Genomic DNA, 15747 nt, shown 5'->3' on the forward strand with positions numbered 1-15747 from the left:
TGTAGTATTTGTTCAATTCTCTTGCTTCTGTTTGCTTATCCAGGAATTTCTGCTCACCATATGTTGGATCTTCTTTTCCCAAACTCATTCAATAGTTGTATTGGTTTTCAACTCTTTATCGCTTTCTAATTTATCTTTTATTTTTAAAATTTCCCTTCCTGGGGCACCTGGGTGGCTCAGTCCATTAAGCATCTGCCTTCAGCTCAGGTCATGATCCCAGGGTCCCGGAATCGATCCCTGCTTCAGGTTCTCTGCTCAGTGGGGAGCCTGCTTCTCCCTCTGACCCTCCCCCATCTTGTGTTCTCTCACTCTCTCTCAAATAAATAAATAAAATGTTTTTTAAAATTCCCTTCTTTTCATCTTCTGCTTCTCTTAAGGCCATATCTGTGTGTTTATTCACTGGATTCTTCATACTTTAGTACCCATTTTTTTTCTGTATTTTTCTTGATCTCTCTCCCTTCACTTCTGAGTTTCTCTACTTCTCATTAACTTTTTCTTTCATGTTTTATATCATTTTCTTAATGACATTTCTTTCCTGAAGATATTAGTCTTTCAGCTCATTTTGAAATATTTCATTAATTTCATTTTTCCTTTTTCTGTCTCATGTTTTAAAAGCAAGTCTTTATGCCTGCTTTCATTATCCGTGGTGACATAATATTTTCTCATTTTTCTTACGATAACTTTGTATGAGATTTAGTCTCAATACATTTCTGTTGATCATTTTTGTATGAATTAAGTACGAACATTCAGAAGGAAGCCTCGTTCAGAATAAGTTTTCTTCTTCATAAAGTTACCTATTCTGTTGTGTTTCATGTAGTGCAATATTTGTGAGATTTCCTGGCCATATTCCCCTCACCCACTTTTACTGGGACCTTCTTTTCCTTCATCTCCACCATGGCTTTTCGGCTCCCAGCAGCATCCTCGGGGATGGGCCGCGTCCTGAAAGGCCAGCTCCCCTAGCGAATGAATTCTGATTGCTCCTTGGGGCTATGCTGCTCAGACTTCTAGACCTTACCACAGGCCCCCTGCACGCACCTGCTAATTGGAGCAGGCAAAACGGGTTCAGCTGTTATTCTAAAATGAGCCTGCTGAGCTTTCCAGGGAATGTGTCCTGGATATTTCGGGGGGGGGGGGGGGGGTTGTTGGCAGGTTTGTTAGATGGCCTGCTGCTTCTCTCTGCTTCCTCCGGCCTGAGGCTGCTGAGACCACGAGGCTCTCCTGACCGTCAATGACTTAGCCCCACCAGCTTGTATTTCCGACTTCGTGGGAACCCCTTCCCACCTGGCTCTGTTGGAAATGCCTGTGGATTTTGGTTGTGCTCTTTAATTGTTCTGTTTTTCTGTGGAGATTACGCAAGTGCTAAACACTATTCTGACCCTAACCCTTCGTCTTCCCCAATCCGTGTGTTCACTCTGGCACCCAGGCTGAGGGGCGGGAATATACACGGGAGAAATACACAGGCCGGTGTGGTAAAAGCAGAAATGCAAGAGAGCAAACTGCAAGCCAGAGGATGCTTCAGCCTCTGCTTGCAGCACAGATCTACTAACATTGCTTCACCCAAAAACAGCCATAAAGCCAAGGACGACGTCAATCTGCCAGAAAATACACTTTGTTTCTAGGGAAAGGAACTACAGAATCATGCAAAGAACGTGATGAAGAATTGGGAACAATACCACAATATTCCACGCCGACCAACGACATCTGCCCCAAAAGCTTTTTCTAAATCTTGTTAAATCGCTTTCCAGAAGGGTTTAATTTGACTTCCATCCCCAGATCTGAGAGTGCCTGTCACACTGCCACATTCATCTTTATTGAATATTTTTACAGTGCTGCTCATTTCATAAGTAAAAATATATATATAAATATGTATATATATATATATATGCGCGTGGTTTAATGTTTGGATTACACTTCTTTTACTTCTGTGAGGTTTAATATTTTTTATTCATTTATTAGCCATTTCTCTTTCTTTTTTTTTTTTAAAGATTTTATTTATTTATTTGACAGATAGAGATCACAGGTAGGCAGCGAGGCAGGCAGAGAGAGAGAGAGGAGGAAGCGGGTTCCCCGCTGAGCGGAGAGCCCAACGTGGGGCTCGATCCCAGGACCCTGGGATCATGACCCGAGCCGAAGGCAGAGGCTTTAACCCACTGAGCCACCCAGGCGCCCCAACCATTTCTCTTTCTTAATGACTTGTCTGCTCATGTCCTCTATCGACTGCTCTAAGGCAGATCTTGTTTTTCTTATTGATTTATAAGGCCTCATTACATATTAAAGATTTTAATCTTTATCTTTCATATTTGTTACACTTATTTGTTCCAATTTATCATTTCCCTTTTGCATCACTTATCTAATTCTGCATAACAAATTGCCTTAAAACAGTGTTCTAAACCAAAAAGCATTTATTATGGCTTATGAATCTGTGTCAGCAGGATGGGTCTGATGACCTGGACCAGGCATGGCTGATCTCTGCTGGGCTCATTCACACATCTGCTGTCTGCTGGTGGTATGGGTAGAGAACAGATGATCTAGGAAGGTCTCGCTCACATATCGGCTGTTGGCTCGCTGCCAGCTGGCACAATGAGGATTACTGGCTAGTGTTACCACCATACCTTTTTTTTTTATTATTGCATTTCTATTGTCTTTTGGTTTACATTTAACTGTGTTATATATTCAAAGCTATCATTTTTTCCCTATGCGATTTCTTTATTGTTGTCTTGCTGTTAAAGTTCTTCCCCAGCTCCAAAGTCTGATACATATTCTCTTGGGTTTTCTTCTAGATTTCTGTTCTTGCATTTATTATCTCTAAGTCTTTAATCCAGTGGAAATTGATGAATGTGAAGTAAGAATTTAAATGGTGGCTTTTCCGCATGTAGTTAACCAATGATCCAAGCACCATTAATGGAATATTCTTTCCTTTTCCCGTGGATTAGTGGTATCACCTCTTATCACAGAGTGGATTGTGATACAGTCCTCGGGTCTGGTTCTCGGGTCTTGCCTTTGCTCCACTGACGTGTCTGTCTGTGGGTTCTTGCGCGGCCCAAACCTACACAGGCAATGGGTGGAAGAAACTCAGGGTTGGGTGAGATCATCGCCATTCTGTCTGCAAGTGAAGGTCATACTGCATAGCTTCTCTGAAGACTCAAGATGAGCTCTGAAAGTTCAGGAGGGAGTCATGGGGGGGTCCATCCAGACCTCTCCGAGGGCAAAAGGCTTTGAGCAGGGGGAGAGCACATAAAAAGATGAGTATCCTCACCTAGCATTTATTGGGAGAACAGACAAAAGGGCCATAATTACAATCCTGATAAGGAGAGAAACATGGCTTTTCCCGCAGTTATCTGAGGCACCCGGGGCGCCCCGGCCAGACCGGAGTCCCAGAGAGCCGTGGGACCGCTGTCCGCCCGGCACCCAGCCGCGCGCTGCAGTCTTTCACCTGTGGCAGAATATATAATATTTATTGATTTTCCTCTGAGTAACAGGTTTAGTGAAGATTGTCAGTTCTCTGGGGGGATAAACATGAAATAGATCCCCCCCCCTCAAATCTATCATTTATGCTCTGTGAAACCTCCTTTCCTGCTGGGTAGCAGCCCCCATTAGGGGTGGGTGGGTGGGTGTGTGTGTGTCTGTGTGTGTGTGTGTGTGTGTGTGTGTGTCTCTCTCTCTCTCTCCCAGTCTGGTTCTACAACTTTTCATCATTTTAGTTATCAAAATGGTTTCTCCCCAGTTATTAAGATTCAGCTCTGTCCAATTTAAAATTTCAGTCTTCTATTTGATTCAAAGCTTTCCTCTTTGCCTCCAGTGCAGGAGAGGCTGCAGGCTTTAGAAGAGTTGGGGGTGGGGAGGGGAGTGAGGTCATGGCCTCCTCTCTCCCACTCCTCTCCTTCCTGCTTATCCCCTGGCTTCTGGGGAAAGCTGAATATGGCTTTTTGTGATCTGTGGCAGAACTGCAGGTCTGCATGGCTCACCAAGTGCCCCACTCAGTGCCGAGCAGCTTCCGGGGGTCCCTTGAGAAAGGTGGCTTCCTCTCCCAGCTTGCCACCAGCGGACAGCCTTGTGCAGCTCTACTCCAATGAGCACGGCTCTGCCCAGTGTGTGGCCATCTTCCTGCATGTCTACGGCCCCCGACTCTAGGGCTTGTGAGCAGAAGGATCCATCCCTATTCTGAAGCCCAGAGCTTGAGAGGATGACCCCATTCGCCTCACACCATCCTGTTACATTTCTATCTGCTAGACGCCGGCGCCAGGTTCCCACAGATCCCAGAGTTGGGGTAACCCCAGTCTCTGTACATTTATCTGGGCTCTTGATGCCCTAAATGTCTCTATAGTACATTTATTTTGACAACTTGCATTATTAAGTAACTCACTATAAGATCTTAAGATTTGACAGAGAGGCAGAGTCCCTTTCCTAAGACCACGCACCAAATCAGCACCATGCTCAGATTAGAATGTAGTGTCATTGCTCTCTGTCTCTCTCTCAAATAAATAAATAATAATCTTTAAAAGGAGAGGGGGGTTGCCTGGGTGGCTCAGCTGGTTAACTGACCCCTGGTTTCTGCTCAGGTCATGATCTCAGGGTCCTGGGAACAAGTTCCCCAAGCCTCAGAGCGCAGAGTCAGCCTGTCTGTCTACCTGTTTCTTCCCCGGCTTGCACGCTCTCCCACTTGCTCGCTTGCTCTCTCAAATTAGTGAATAATTTTATTTATTTTTTAAAAGATTTTATTTATCTACTTGACAGAGAGAGAGAGAGACAGTGAGAGAGAGAACATAGGCAGCGGGAGGGAGAACTAGGCCTCCCGCTGAACAGGGAGCCCGACTCAGGGCTTGATCCCAGGACCCTGAGGTCATGACCTGATCCGAAGGCAGACGCTTAACTACTAAGCCACCCAGGTGCCCCAAATAAATAATTTTAAATTGAAAAAAAAAAAAGGATTTAGTGTCAGAGTATAGGACCCAGGATTTTTCCATCGGGATAGGATTGGTCAGGCTTCCGGCTTAAGGATCAGAACTGAGAACCTGGGCTTTGCTGTCAGGTCTCATCTGAGTCCTGGATGAACTACTACCGTCTAGCCGGGCAATCTTGAACAACTTAGTTAACTTGGTTTCAGTCTCCTCACCTGTAAAATCAGAAGAATAATAACAGTATCTGTCTTATAGGTTTATATTGCTTAAAGGAGACCACGTAAGCAAAACCCAGGGCCTGACACCTAATGAGTTCTCACTGATGGCAGCTGTTTCATTTTGGCTTTTGTTTTGTATTGAGGCATAATTGACATGTAACATAGCATCAGTTTCAGGTGTACAACATAGTAATTAGATATTTGTATATACTGCCAAACGACCACCACAGTAACATCGGTCCCCATACATAGTTGTGATTTAAACCTCCTGATGAGGACATTTTTAAAAAATATTTTATTTATTTATTTGAAAGAGAGAGAAACAGCGAGAGCAAGAACAAGCAGGGGGAGTGGGAGAGGGAAAGCTTCCCACCAAGCGGGGAGCCAGACGTGGGGCTCGATCACAGGACCCTGGGATCATGACCAGAGCTGAAGGCAGACGCTTAACAACTGAGCCACCAAGGCGCCCCTCCTGATGAGGACTTTAAAGATTTGCTCTATTGGCAACATTCAAATATGCAATATGGTATTATTAACTATAGTTATATAGTAGTTATTGTTGTTCTAAATAAGCAATTATGCTTAGGCCATGGCTAAGCTCACATAGGTCCAAATGTCACCGCCTTTCAGAGGGTTGAGTCGTATTCCCGGGGTTACCTCCCTCACGGGGGACCTGGTGTGTTGTTGAGGTCCTTTCACCTCTGTGGTGACCTTCTTCTCACCTCTTCTCACCACCTGCTCCATGGTGAGACAGGGTGGGAAGCAGGTGCGAGGAGGAGTGGCTATGGATTGGTACAAACACATTACTTTTGCCAAAAAAAAAAAAACAATTACCGTTTATGTTTTCTACTTGCAGAGACCATGTACCAGAAACTCTTATTTCGTGTTTCTTAATACTTAGACCTACTGCTTTATGACAAATTGCCAAGTCGTGGTCAGGAGTCAATTCACATTAAAGAAGAACAAAGATTATGGGACTATTGACCCTTTTAAAAAATCATTCCTGGGGTGTTCATTATTCACACTGCATCCACGCTCAACCCACCCTCTGGGTTTCTTATTTTACAATTATTTCCAGATTAATAGCCCAATTAGAAACCTATTGACTAAGGCTGTACTAAAGGCAATGACCCTTCACACTACAAGCATGCTCTTTCAAAACCTCCCTGAAAACCAAAGAAGTGCGTTGGCGCTCCCATTCCTGGATTAACCGCGCCCCCTAGTGTTCACTCCCACACTCGGGCACCGGCGCCTCAGAGTCTCCTTTGTCATTTTTTTTTCCTCCTAGGACATGAACAGAGAAGGCCTGTCATCCCCACACCCCGTCTTCTCCAGCCCCTAACCCCCATCAGCCTGTTCTGTGTAGATAACCGACCCAAAGGCTCATATGTTGCTTCTGGCTCGTGTATTTGAAATTAATTTAGCACATCCATCTTATTATGTGTTAAAAAGGGTTTCTCAGCAGATTGGTTAGGATAAACCTCCATGTGGGAAAGCAAAGGGGGTGGGTGATCTCTCCTGGACTGTGTGGGAAGAGGGATGTGGCTTTCAAGTCCTACTCTCAGGCTAGAAATTCACCTTCCTTGGCCTTGAGCTTCCCATCTTGTAAATGGAAACAGTGACCTTGCTCTGGCGGTTGCATCCTTTACTTGCGAAGGTTGAGCGAACCTGAGGTGCCCCCTGAGCCTGCTCTAGCCTCCTCCCCACACACGGTAGGGTCCAGGAACTTGCTGCAGGGGCAGAGTCCCTGAGGGAAGGCCAGGGAAGGAGGGCAGTGACCACACATGGTCATTCCTGACGGACTCCTGGCAATATTCTCTGTAGCACTGTATTGGGAAAACCAGAGGAGCAGTGGACAGAGGCTGAGGACCAGGAGGTCTGGATTCAGTCTCTGTGGCATGGTGAATTGTGTGACCTTGGCAAAGTCATTTTACCTCATTGGGCCTCGGTTTCCCCAGCTGCAAAAGGAGGCAGCTGGGCCGGGGGGTGGGAAGGGGAAGGGTTTCTCTAAGGACCCTTCTGACTATGGCATTCTGAGAGTCTGAGAGAAAACAGCAAAGCTCTTTGAAAACAGCAAAATCTGCCCGGTGTAGGTTTCTCTACTCGAACCTCCTAGAAGAAAGAGACAATGTTAATTATTTGAGCAGCTAATTTTTTTTACAGCATTTCCATGTGTCAGGTCTTAGTCTAAGCTCTTCACTTACATGAACAGCTATCTGTAGAGTTATCCAGGTACAGCAATTATTAATGTGCAATTAATAATTAAGTGCTTTGGGGGGATAATTTCTGAACAGGAGTCTGATCAATAAGCCAGTTGGGGGGGCATCTTCAGCTAATTAAGGGGGCGACTCCCTGTCTCTGCTATGAAAAGAAAAATGTCACCAAACATTACACACAGCCTGAGGGGTACGGATAGAGGAGGAAGGGGCTGCCGTTGCCAGGCAACTAGCTCCTCATCACTAATCATGAGCATAAAAGCCCTGGGTCTTCGTTTTCCACACAGCCAGTGGGCCACCCCCCTCCTTCCACCCCCCACTCCCCACAGCCGGCTTTTGGGCTCTGATTCCAGACACCTGGACCTTGGAAAAGGCCTGGGACCCCCTCAGTAATTCAGGGTGGACTCTGCTGCAAGAAAGCAAAAGAGAGAAAAGATTCTTTGTGTCCATCTCAGATGGGAAGAAGCCCTGGCACCAATATTCCAGAACACCCTTCTCTATACTACGGACTTTTGAATAAGCCATCACCCCAGAGGCTTGCTCAGATTTGAGGAAAATCCCTTCCTGACCCCTGCATTCAGGGAAGGCTCTCGCTGTTTGCCGTGTGGATGCTGAGCAAACATGTGGGTCCCCGGGCTGCCTTCCAGTGTGCTCTGCAAACACTTCTCTCCGGATACAGCCAACTGTCCAATTAGGCGAGATGTAAGCCTCGTCCTCTGGGGATTTGTTGTCTTAAAGAGCAAGGACCCAGTGTGACCAGAGAGTTTACACAGCACGTGTCCTACAGGGAAAATGTTCCCACTGGGGACGCCGTAGTCTGTCGTGTCTGCGCACCATGCACGGGCTCACGGCCGGCCACCATTGTACTAGGTGTTTGCATCTGTTTCCTTCTAAGGCACACAGGACTTCCAGGATGACAGAGGGCTGCTTTGGTGCTGTGAGGGCAAAATACTAGGTTTGGGATGTGAAACTGGACTGGTCAAAGGGCTGCCTTGATCTATTTAAGAGAAAAAAAAAAAAAAAGGCATTCCCAGCATTGAAAAAATAGACATCGCCCCAGAATATGGACTGTACCACCAAGGCACTTATCTCCCACAGTCTGAGAGCTGTCCTGATTGAATGTCTGAAGCATGGAAGGGGAACTGTCTTCCTTGGGGATCCCTGAATGGCGGGCAGCACCCCCCGCAGGCCAGGTGGGCTGTGCTGCTCCTGAAGGCGGGACACATTTCAACTACCTGTTGCTGTCCCTCCGCCCCCCTTTCCCCCCACCGCTGCTCTGCTTATGTCACACTGGCCTCCTTACTGTTCCTCAAAACTCCCCATGCCAGGCCTTGGCATGTGTCCCCTTGATGCCCACACCCCGGTTATCTGGACATGAGAGCTTCTCTCACCCTACCCTGCCTGAAATAACAGATCGGCCACCCCCACTTACTCTCCCCACATACCATTTTTAACATTCTTCAAAGTCCCTGAGTTTTCCTTCCCTCCTTCCTCCCTCCCTTCCTTCCTTCCAGAGCACGGCCACTTCCAGCCCTCAACCCACATTTGCAGAGTCAGTCACAATTCCTGTGCTTCCGTTCTGGTCCAGGAAGGCTCGAGGCTTCCATCCGCACGCCCCAGGCACCTGGAGCTTCTCTCTGGAGGAGCTGATGTAGGAGCTTCTGGTGTATCTTTAAGGATAGTTTATGTTTATTCAAACAAACACACATACAGAGCTGTATTCCTCCCAACTGTCCTTTCCAAAAAAGTAATAGTAGAGTACTGCATGTTCCTTCTGCATCTTGATTTTCTCCCTTTGTTTATCTTGAAGATCATTTCTCATCAGCTCAAATAAAGCTTCCTCCTTTTTTCCTATGGCTGAGCAATGTTCCAGCATATGGAATTCACTCCTGCCCATCAGTGCAGGAATTTCTGTGTTTGGTCAGATGGATACACAGGCTGTCCCTCATCTTTTGTTGTTGCAGAATGTTGCAAATAATCTTGTATAGATGATACATTGTGCATATATGATCACATCTATAGGATAAATCTTTAGGAGTCAAATTGCTGAGTCAAAGGGCATGTGTACCTGTAATGTGGATAGATATTTCCAAAGTGCTCTGGACAGAACTCTATCCACACTCCTGCCAACAATTCACGAGGGACTTTGTTTCCCCATACCTTCACCGAACTTTCTTTGATCTGCGCCAGTTGGATAGTTGAATAAGAAATACTGCAGTGTAATCTTATTTTGCATTTTCTTCTTGAGTAGGGTCACTATTTCTCCAATTATCTGAGAGGCATCTGTATTTCCTTTCTTATGAACTGCCCATTTTTCTGTTAGACGGCTGGTTTTTGAAAAAAAAATCAATCAATAGGAACACTGACGTATTAGAAAAATTTACGTTGGCTGTGGTAGAGGACACAAATATTTCCCCCTGATGCCATGTGCCTTCGGATAAAGCCATGGTTCTCTGTCTTACAGAGTACTTGTGGCCTACTGCATTCATAGGTGTGTGTGTGTGAGAGCTCTCCCTTCTAGTTTACCTTTTAAATCCTTGACTGGATGTCATTCTGTGTTTAGCAGTATTCTTGAAAGCTGCGTCTTTTATTAATTACATTGAAATTGGTGCTTCCCGGATTGGGTTTAGGATTCTCAACTCTTGAAGAACTGAGAACTCTATACCTTGAAGAATCTTGAGATTTTGGAAAGTACCCAAACTGTGGTAACCCTCATCTGTTTGATGTTAGTGTTTATAAATCTCTGTTTCAGAAAGTGACATTTTTTTTTACTCTTTTTCAGGATTCCAGAATGTACCACCTGCTCTGGTCTTTTTTTTTTTTTTAATTTATTTATTTATTTATTTGACAGAGAGAGAGAGAGAGAGCGCACAAGCAGGGGGAACAGAGAGGGAGTAAGAAGCAGACTCCCTGCTGAACAGGGAGCCCAATGTGGGACTCGATCCCAGGACCCTGGGATCATGACCTGAGCCGAAGGCAGATGCTTAAGCATCTGAGCCACCCAGGCGCCCCTGCTCTGGTCTTTAATCATCTCTCCAGTCGTTACAGGTGCAGAAGGTTGAAGCAGCTGGAGAGCATCTGTTCCCAGAGAAAAGGATTCCCCCCCCACCCACCATGTCACTGTCCCTGACACACCACGCAAGGCACACACTATGCACCTATTGTCACCTCAGTGAGCCCGCTCTCCCCGTGCCTGGCATTCCACGGCCTCCATCATCGGAGTTTCCCTCCTCCCCATCTCTCCCTCATTCGCAGCCTCTGCCCTCAGCAGGCTGGTCATTCCATTTCCTCATGCGTGGGGGCTCACCCAGGTTGACTGGGGCCTGAGTCATGTTCCTCTTTTAAAGAAGATGAATACAAAATTACCAGTCCAAAATTAAATATGAAAATACATAGGCGGAGAACATAACAAAAACCATAATGTTTTAAAAGCTGGAAAACCCACAAAAACACCAAATACAGAAGAATTACATATTAGTTTGTGCTGGTTGTCTGACATGCTTCTTAAATACTTTTTCCTGGGGTGCCCGGGTGGCTCAGTCAGTTAAGTGTCTGCCTTAGGCTTAGGTCATGATCCCAGGGTCCTGGAATTGAGCCCTACATTGGGCTCCCTGCTCAGCGGGAAGCCTGCTTCTCCCTCTCCCACTCACCCTGCTTATGTCCCTCTCTCGCTGTCTGTCTCTCTCTCTCTCTGTCAAATAAATAAAATAAAATCTAAAACAAACAAACAAACACGATTCCCCCTCCCTTTTGGCTACAGGCTCTTTGTCTCTTTGTATGACAATGACAGTAAGTATGAGATACCATGATCGGTAGGAAGCATCGAGAGAGACTTTTGGCTTTTTTCCAGCATGGCTAATCATTTAGAAAAGTGCTTTATTGGTGATGTCTTGCTAAGACCAGGTCCAATACGTTAGAATGCATGAGTCATGCACGCTCACTCTTTTTTTAATCTTGCAAGATTAAATCCACAGGAATCCTGAAAAATTCCATTCTTCCACAATTTCCATTAAAAAAGCAAAGCATGTATAGTGCATTTATGTAGCTTTATGTGGTATATTCTTGATAGAGGAGAATTTAAATTTTGGCCAGAAGTCAAGAATTCAATCCCTCATTTTATGATTCTACACGTCTGATGATTTGAAGTTTTTCAAAGGACTAACATTTGACTCTGTATGTTTCCAACTCGTTTCTCCTCCCCACCCCACATATTTCTGGTGGCAATTGCCAATGGTACACCCTGAGATTACAATGCCACCACTGGCCCTGCTCCTTGTTGTCACCAGGCTGGGGGAGTCAGTGCCGTGGGAGTATCCCTAAAAACCATCCCTACACCCAGCCAACAGGCAAACTTAACAAAACAACTGGAGGCCATAGAAACATATCGCATTTAACACACAGTAAATGTATTCTCATCTCAACTTCCTCTTTGTTGGTTTTCAAAAATGCCCATGGTCATGGCCAAGCTAGGGGGAGGGAGGATTTCCTAGAGGGGAAGTGGAGATGGAAACTGACGAGGTCCTCCTCACTGCAGCTAACGTATCTCCTAAAAATGGTGCAGGAACATATGAACTGGGGTCCCAGCCAGGGCTGTGGAGGGTCTCCCCTGAATGAGAGGCCTTATAGCTTACACCACATTAGCTTCCAAAGAGAGGCATTTCTGCCCCTGCTGGACCCCCACTCCCCACTATCTGGCCATCATGCAAAATAACTTGTGTACATGTCAAGATGGTTTTGATTTCCAGGGACAGTAATCCAACTGAAGCCAACTGAACGAAGGATACACTGATTCCTAAACTTCGGGCTTTGGGAACAACCAGAACCAGGGACTACATGCTCCAGGACTCTCTCCACAGCTTGGTCTCTGTCTCCACCAGCGCAGACTCACGCCTTGCCCTTAGAGGACCGTTCATCTCCAGCAACCCCAGAGTGCGGCCACTCGAGGGAAACCCTCAAGGGACTCAGACTCAGACAGCTTGGATCACGTGGCTACTCCAGGACCGTGAGGGGTAGCTCCCCACTAGACATTCAAGGTTGGAGTAGGGAAGAAGGGAGGGGGGGCTGTGGTAGAGAGAACAACAGTCTCCCGAAGATGTCCAAGCCCTAATTCTTGGAACCGAGAATGTGTTACCCTACATGGCCTTAAAGGGGCTTCGTGAACAAGATAAAGCAAAAGATCTTGAAATGGGGAGATTATCCTGGGTTATTCAGGTGGGCCCAATAGAATCAGGTCTTTTTTTTTTTTTTTTTAAGATTTCATTTATTTATTTGAGAGAGGGAGAGAGAGCACAAGCGGTGAGGGAGGGAGAAGGAGAAGCAGGCTTTCCGCTGAGCAGGACCCCAGGATTATGACCCGAGCCAAAAGCAGAGGCCCAACCAGCTGAGCCACCCAGGTGCCCCCAGGAGGTCTTTATAAGAAGGAGGTGGGAGAGTCAGAGGAAGAGGAGGGGATGTGCTGCTGTAGGCAGAGATCAGAGGAATGGGGCCCTGAGCCAAGGGATGCTGGCAGCCGCCATGACCTGGAAAAAAGCCAGGGAACAGATTCTTCCCAATGGCCTGCAGGAAGACTGCAGCGCTGCCAACAAGGGGTCTTTTTTTTTTTTTTAAGATTTTATTTATTTATTTGACAGAGATAGAGAGATCACAAGTAGGTAGAGCAGCAGGCAGAAAGAGGGAGAAGCAGGCTCCCCACCGAGCAGAGAGCCCAATGATGCGGGGCTCAATCCCAGGACCCCAAGATCATGACCTGAGCTGAAGGCAGAGGCTTAACCCACTGAGCCACCCAGGCGCCCCCCAACATGGGGTCTTATGATTTCCAGAACTGTAAGAAAATGAATGCATATCACTTAAGCTAGCACGTTTGTGGCAATTTGTTAAAGCAGCAGAACGCGCCTGGGTGGTTCAGTGGGTTAAAGCCTCTGCCTTCGGCTCAGGTCATGATCCCAGGGTCCTGGGGTTGAGCCCCGCATCAGGCTCTCTGCTCTGCGGGGAGCCTGCTTCCTCCTCTCTCTGCCTGCCTCTCTGCCTACTTGTGATCTCTGTCTATCAAATAAATTTAAAAATAAATAAATAAATAAATAAATAAATAAATAAAAATTAAAGCAGCAGAAGGAAACTAATAGAGTTCCTGAGCAGATGATGAAATGCAAGCCCACGGGGCCTTTTCCCTGCTCCCCGCTAGTCCTACCCACCTGCTATGGGCTGAATTGTGTCCCCCAAATGCATGGGTTGAAAGTCAAACCCTCAGTCCCTCAGAAAGCTGTATATGAAGTATTTGGATTGTACTGGGAGACAGGATGAAGGTAAAATGAGGTCATGGGATGGCCCCTCATGCCAGACCGGTGTCCTTACAATGAGAGGAGATTAGGACACAGACGCGTAGGAAGGGAAGGTGATATGAAGACGGACATGGAAGACAGCCATCTCCAAGCCAAGAAGAGAGGCTTCTGAAGGAACCAGCCCTGCAGACACCTTTTCTCTGACTTCCAGCCTCCAGATCAGTGGGAGACAACGTCTCTGTTGCTGAAGTCACCCAATCTGGGTATTTGTTATGGCAGCAAACAGATACACCATCTTCCAGGGTGGTGACATTCTACCAGCTTCACAAACTGCCTTTGGTGAGCCCAGATCACAATGCAGCCGTTGTCTCAGAAAACCTGGTGGCTGAGAGTCACCCCAGTTTAACACAAGGATCACAAACCCTAACACCTACAGGGGCCAGGAAGTAAAGGGGCCAAGTATAAGAAATGCGGTGTTTCCATGGGCATAAATCGCACTTATGTGATCTATACGGTCACAAAAAGCAGCTTGCTCCCAGTCATCCCATCTGCCTTCCATTTCCTCACCTCCCACCAAGGGCGGGTATAAGAAACACTCTTCTCCCTCCCTGGCAGTGCTATGGGTCAAAGCCGCAGAAGGAGGGGAGCAAGGGCCCTGCCCCCATCCTCCAGGTGCAGGGGCACATGGGGAGGGGCCGAGGCGAGCTGGGCACAGGGGTAGGCACTGCTCGGCTCCAACCAGTTGTCACCAGAGCTGCTAGATTTTCCAATTTTTCAAAAGAAGCTAGAAATCTCCATTCAAACAAAACAAAACAAAACACAGGAAATCTGTTTTTTTTTTTAATATTGACAGCTTATTCAAAAATTTTAAAAACTGTGCTAGCTGCTTCACACCCATTAGCATGGATACTACCAAAACACAAAGGTATTGACAGAGATGTGGAGAATTCCGGACTCTGGTGCACTGTTGGTGGGAATGTAAAATGGTGCAGCCACTAAGGAAAAGAGCATGGAGCTTCCTCAAAAATTCATAGCAGCGGGGCACCTGGGTGGCTCAGTGGGTTAAGCCGCTGCCTTCGGCTCAGGTCATGATCTCAGGATCCTGGAATCGAGCCCCACATCGGGCTCTCTGCTTGGCAAGCAGCCTGCTTCCTCCTCTCTCTCTCTGCCTCTTTGCCTACTTATGATCTCTCTCTGTCAAATAAATAAATAAAATCTTAAAAAAAAAAAATTCATAGCAGCAATGTCCACAATTGCCAAACTGTGGAAAGAGCCAAGATGCCCTTCAACAGACGAATGGATAAAGAAGATATGGTCCATTTATATAATGGAGTATTATGTCTCCGTCAGAAAGGATGAAAACCCAACTTTTGCATCAACATGGACGGGACTGGAGGAGATTATGCTGAGTGAAATAAGTCAAGCAGAGAGAGTCAATTATCATATGGTTTCACTTACTCGTGGAGCATAAGGAATAACATGGAGGACATGGGGAGATGGAGAGAAGTGAGTTGGGGGAAATCGGAGGGGGAGACGAACCATGAGAGACTGTGGACTCTGAGAAACAAACTGAGAATTTTAGAGGAGAGGGGGGTGGGAGGATAGTTGAGCCTGGTGGTGGGTATTAAGGAGGGCACATATTGCATGGAGCACTCTGCGTGATGCATAAACAATGAATCTTGGAACACTGCATCAAAAACTAATGATGTATTTTATGGTAACTAACATAATGTAATAAAAGATAAATTAAAAATAAAACCATTTATACATTTAAAAAAATTAAAAATAAGATAGCCATATAATCCCACAATTCCACTTCTGGGTATATACTGAAAATTGAGAGCAGAGCAGAGTCTCAAAGACATATCTGTACACCCATGTTCATAACCAAAAGGTGTAAGCAACCCAGTGTCCACTGACAGATGAATGGAGAAGCAAAATGTGGTATATACATACAATGGAATATTCTTCAGCCTTCCAAAGGAAGGAGATGGATGAACACAACCATTTGGATGAATACAACATGCATGAACCTGGAAGACAATACACTGAGTGAAATGAGCTAGGCTTATTATTTTATTTCACAAGAAGACAACTACTACAGGATTCAATTTATATGAGATCCCTAGAGTAGTCA

The sequence above is a fragment of the Lutra lutra genome, chromosome 8, assembly GCF_902655055.1.
Source record: "Lutra lutra chromosome 8, mLutLut1.2, whole genome shotgun sequence".
In the NCBI taxonomy this organism is placed as follows: domain Eukaryota; kingdom Metazoa; phylum Chordata; class Mammalia; order Carnivora; family Mustelidae; genus Lutra; species Lutra lutra.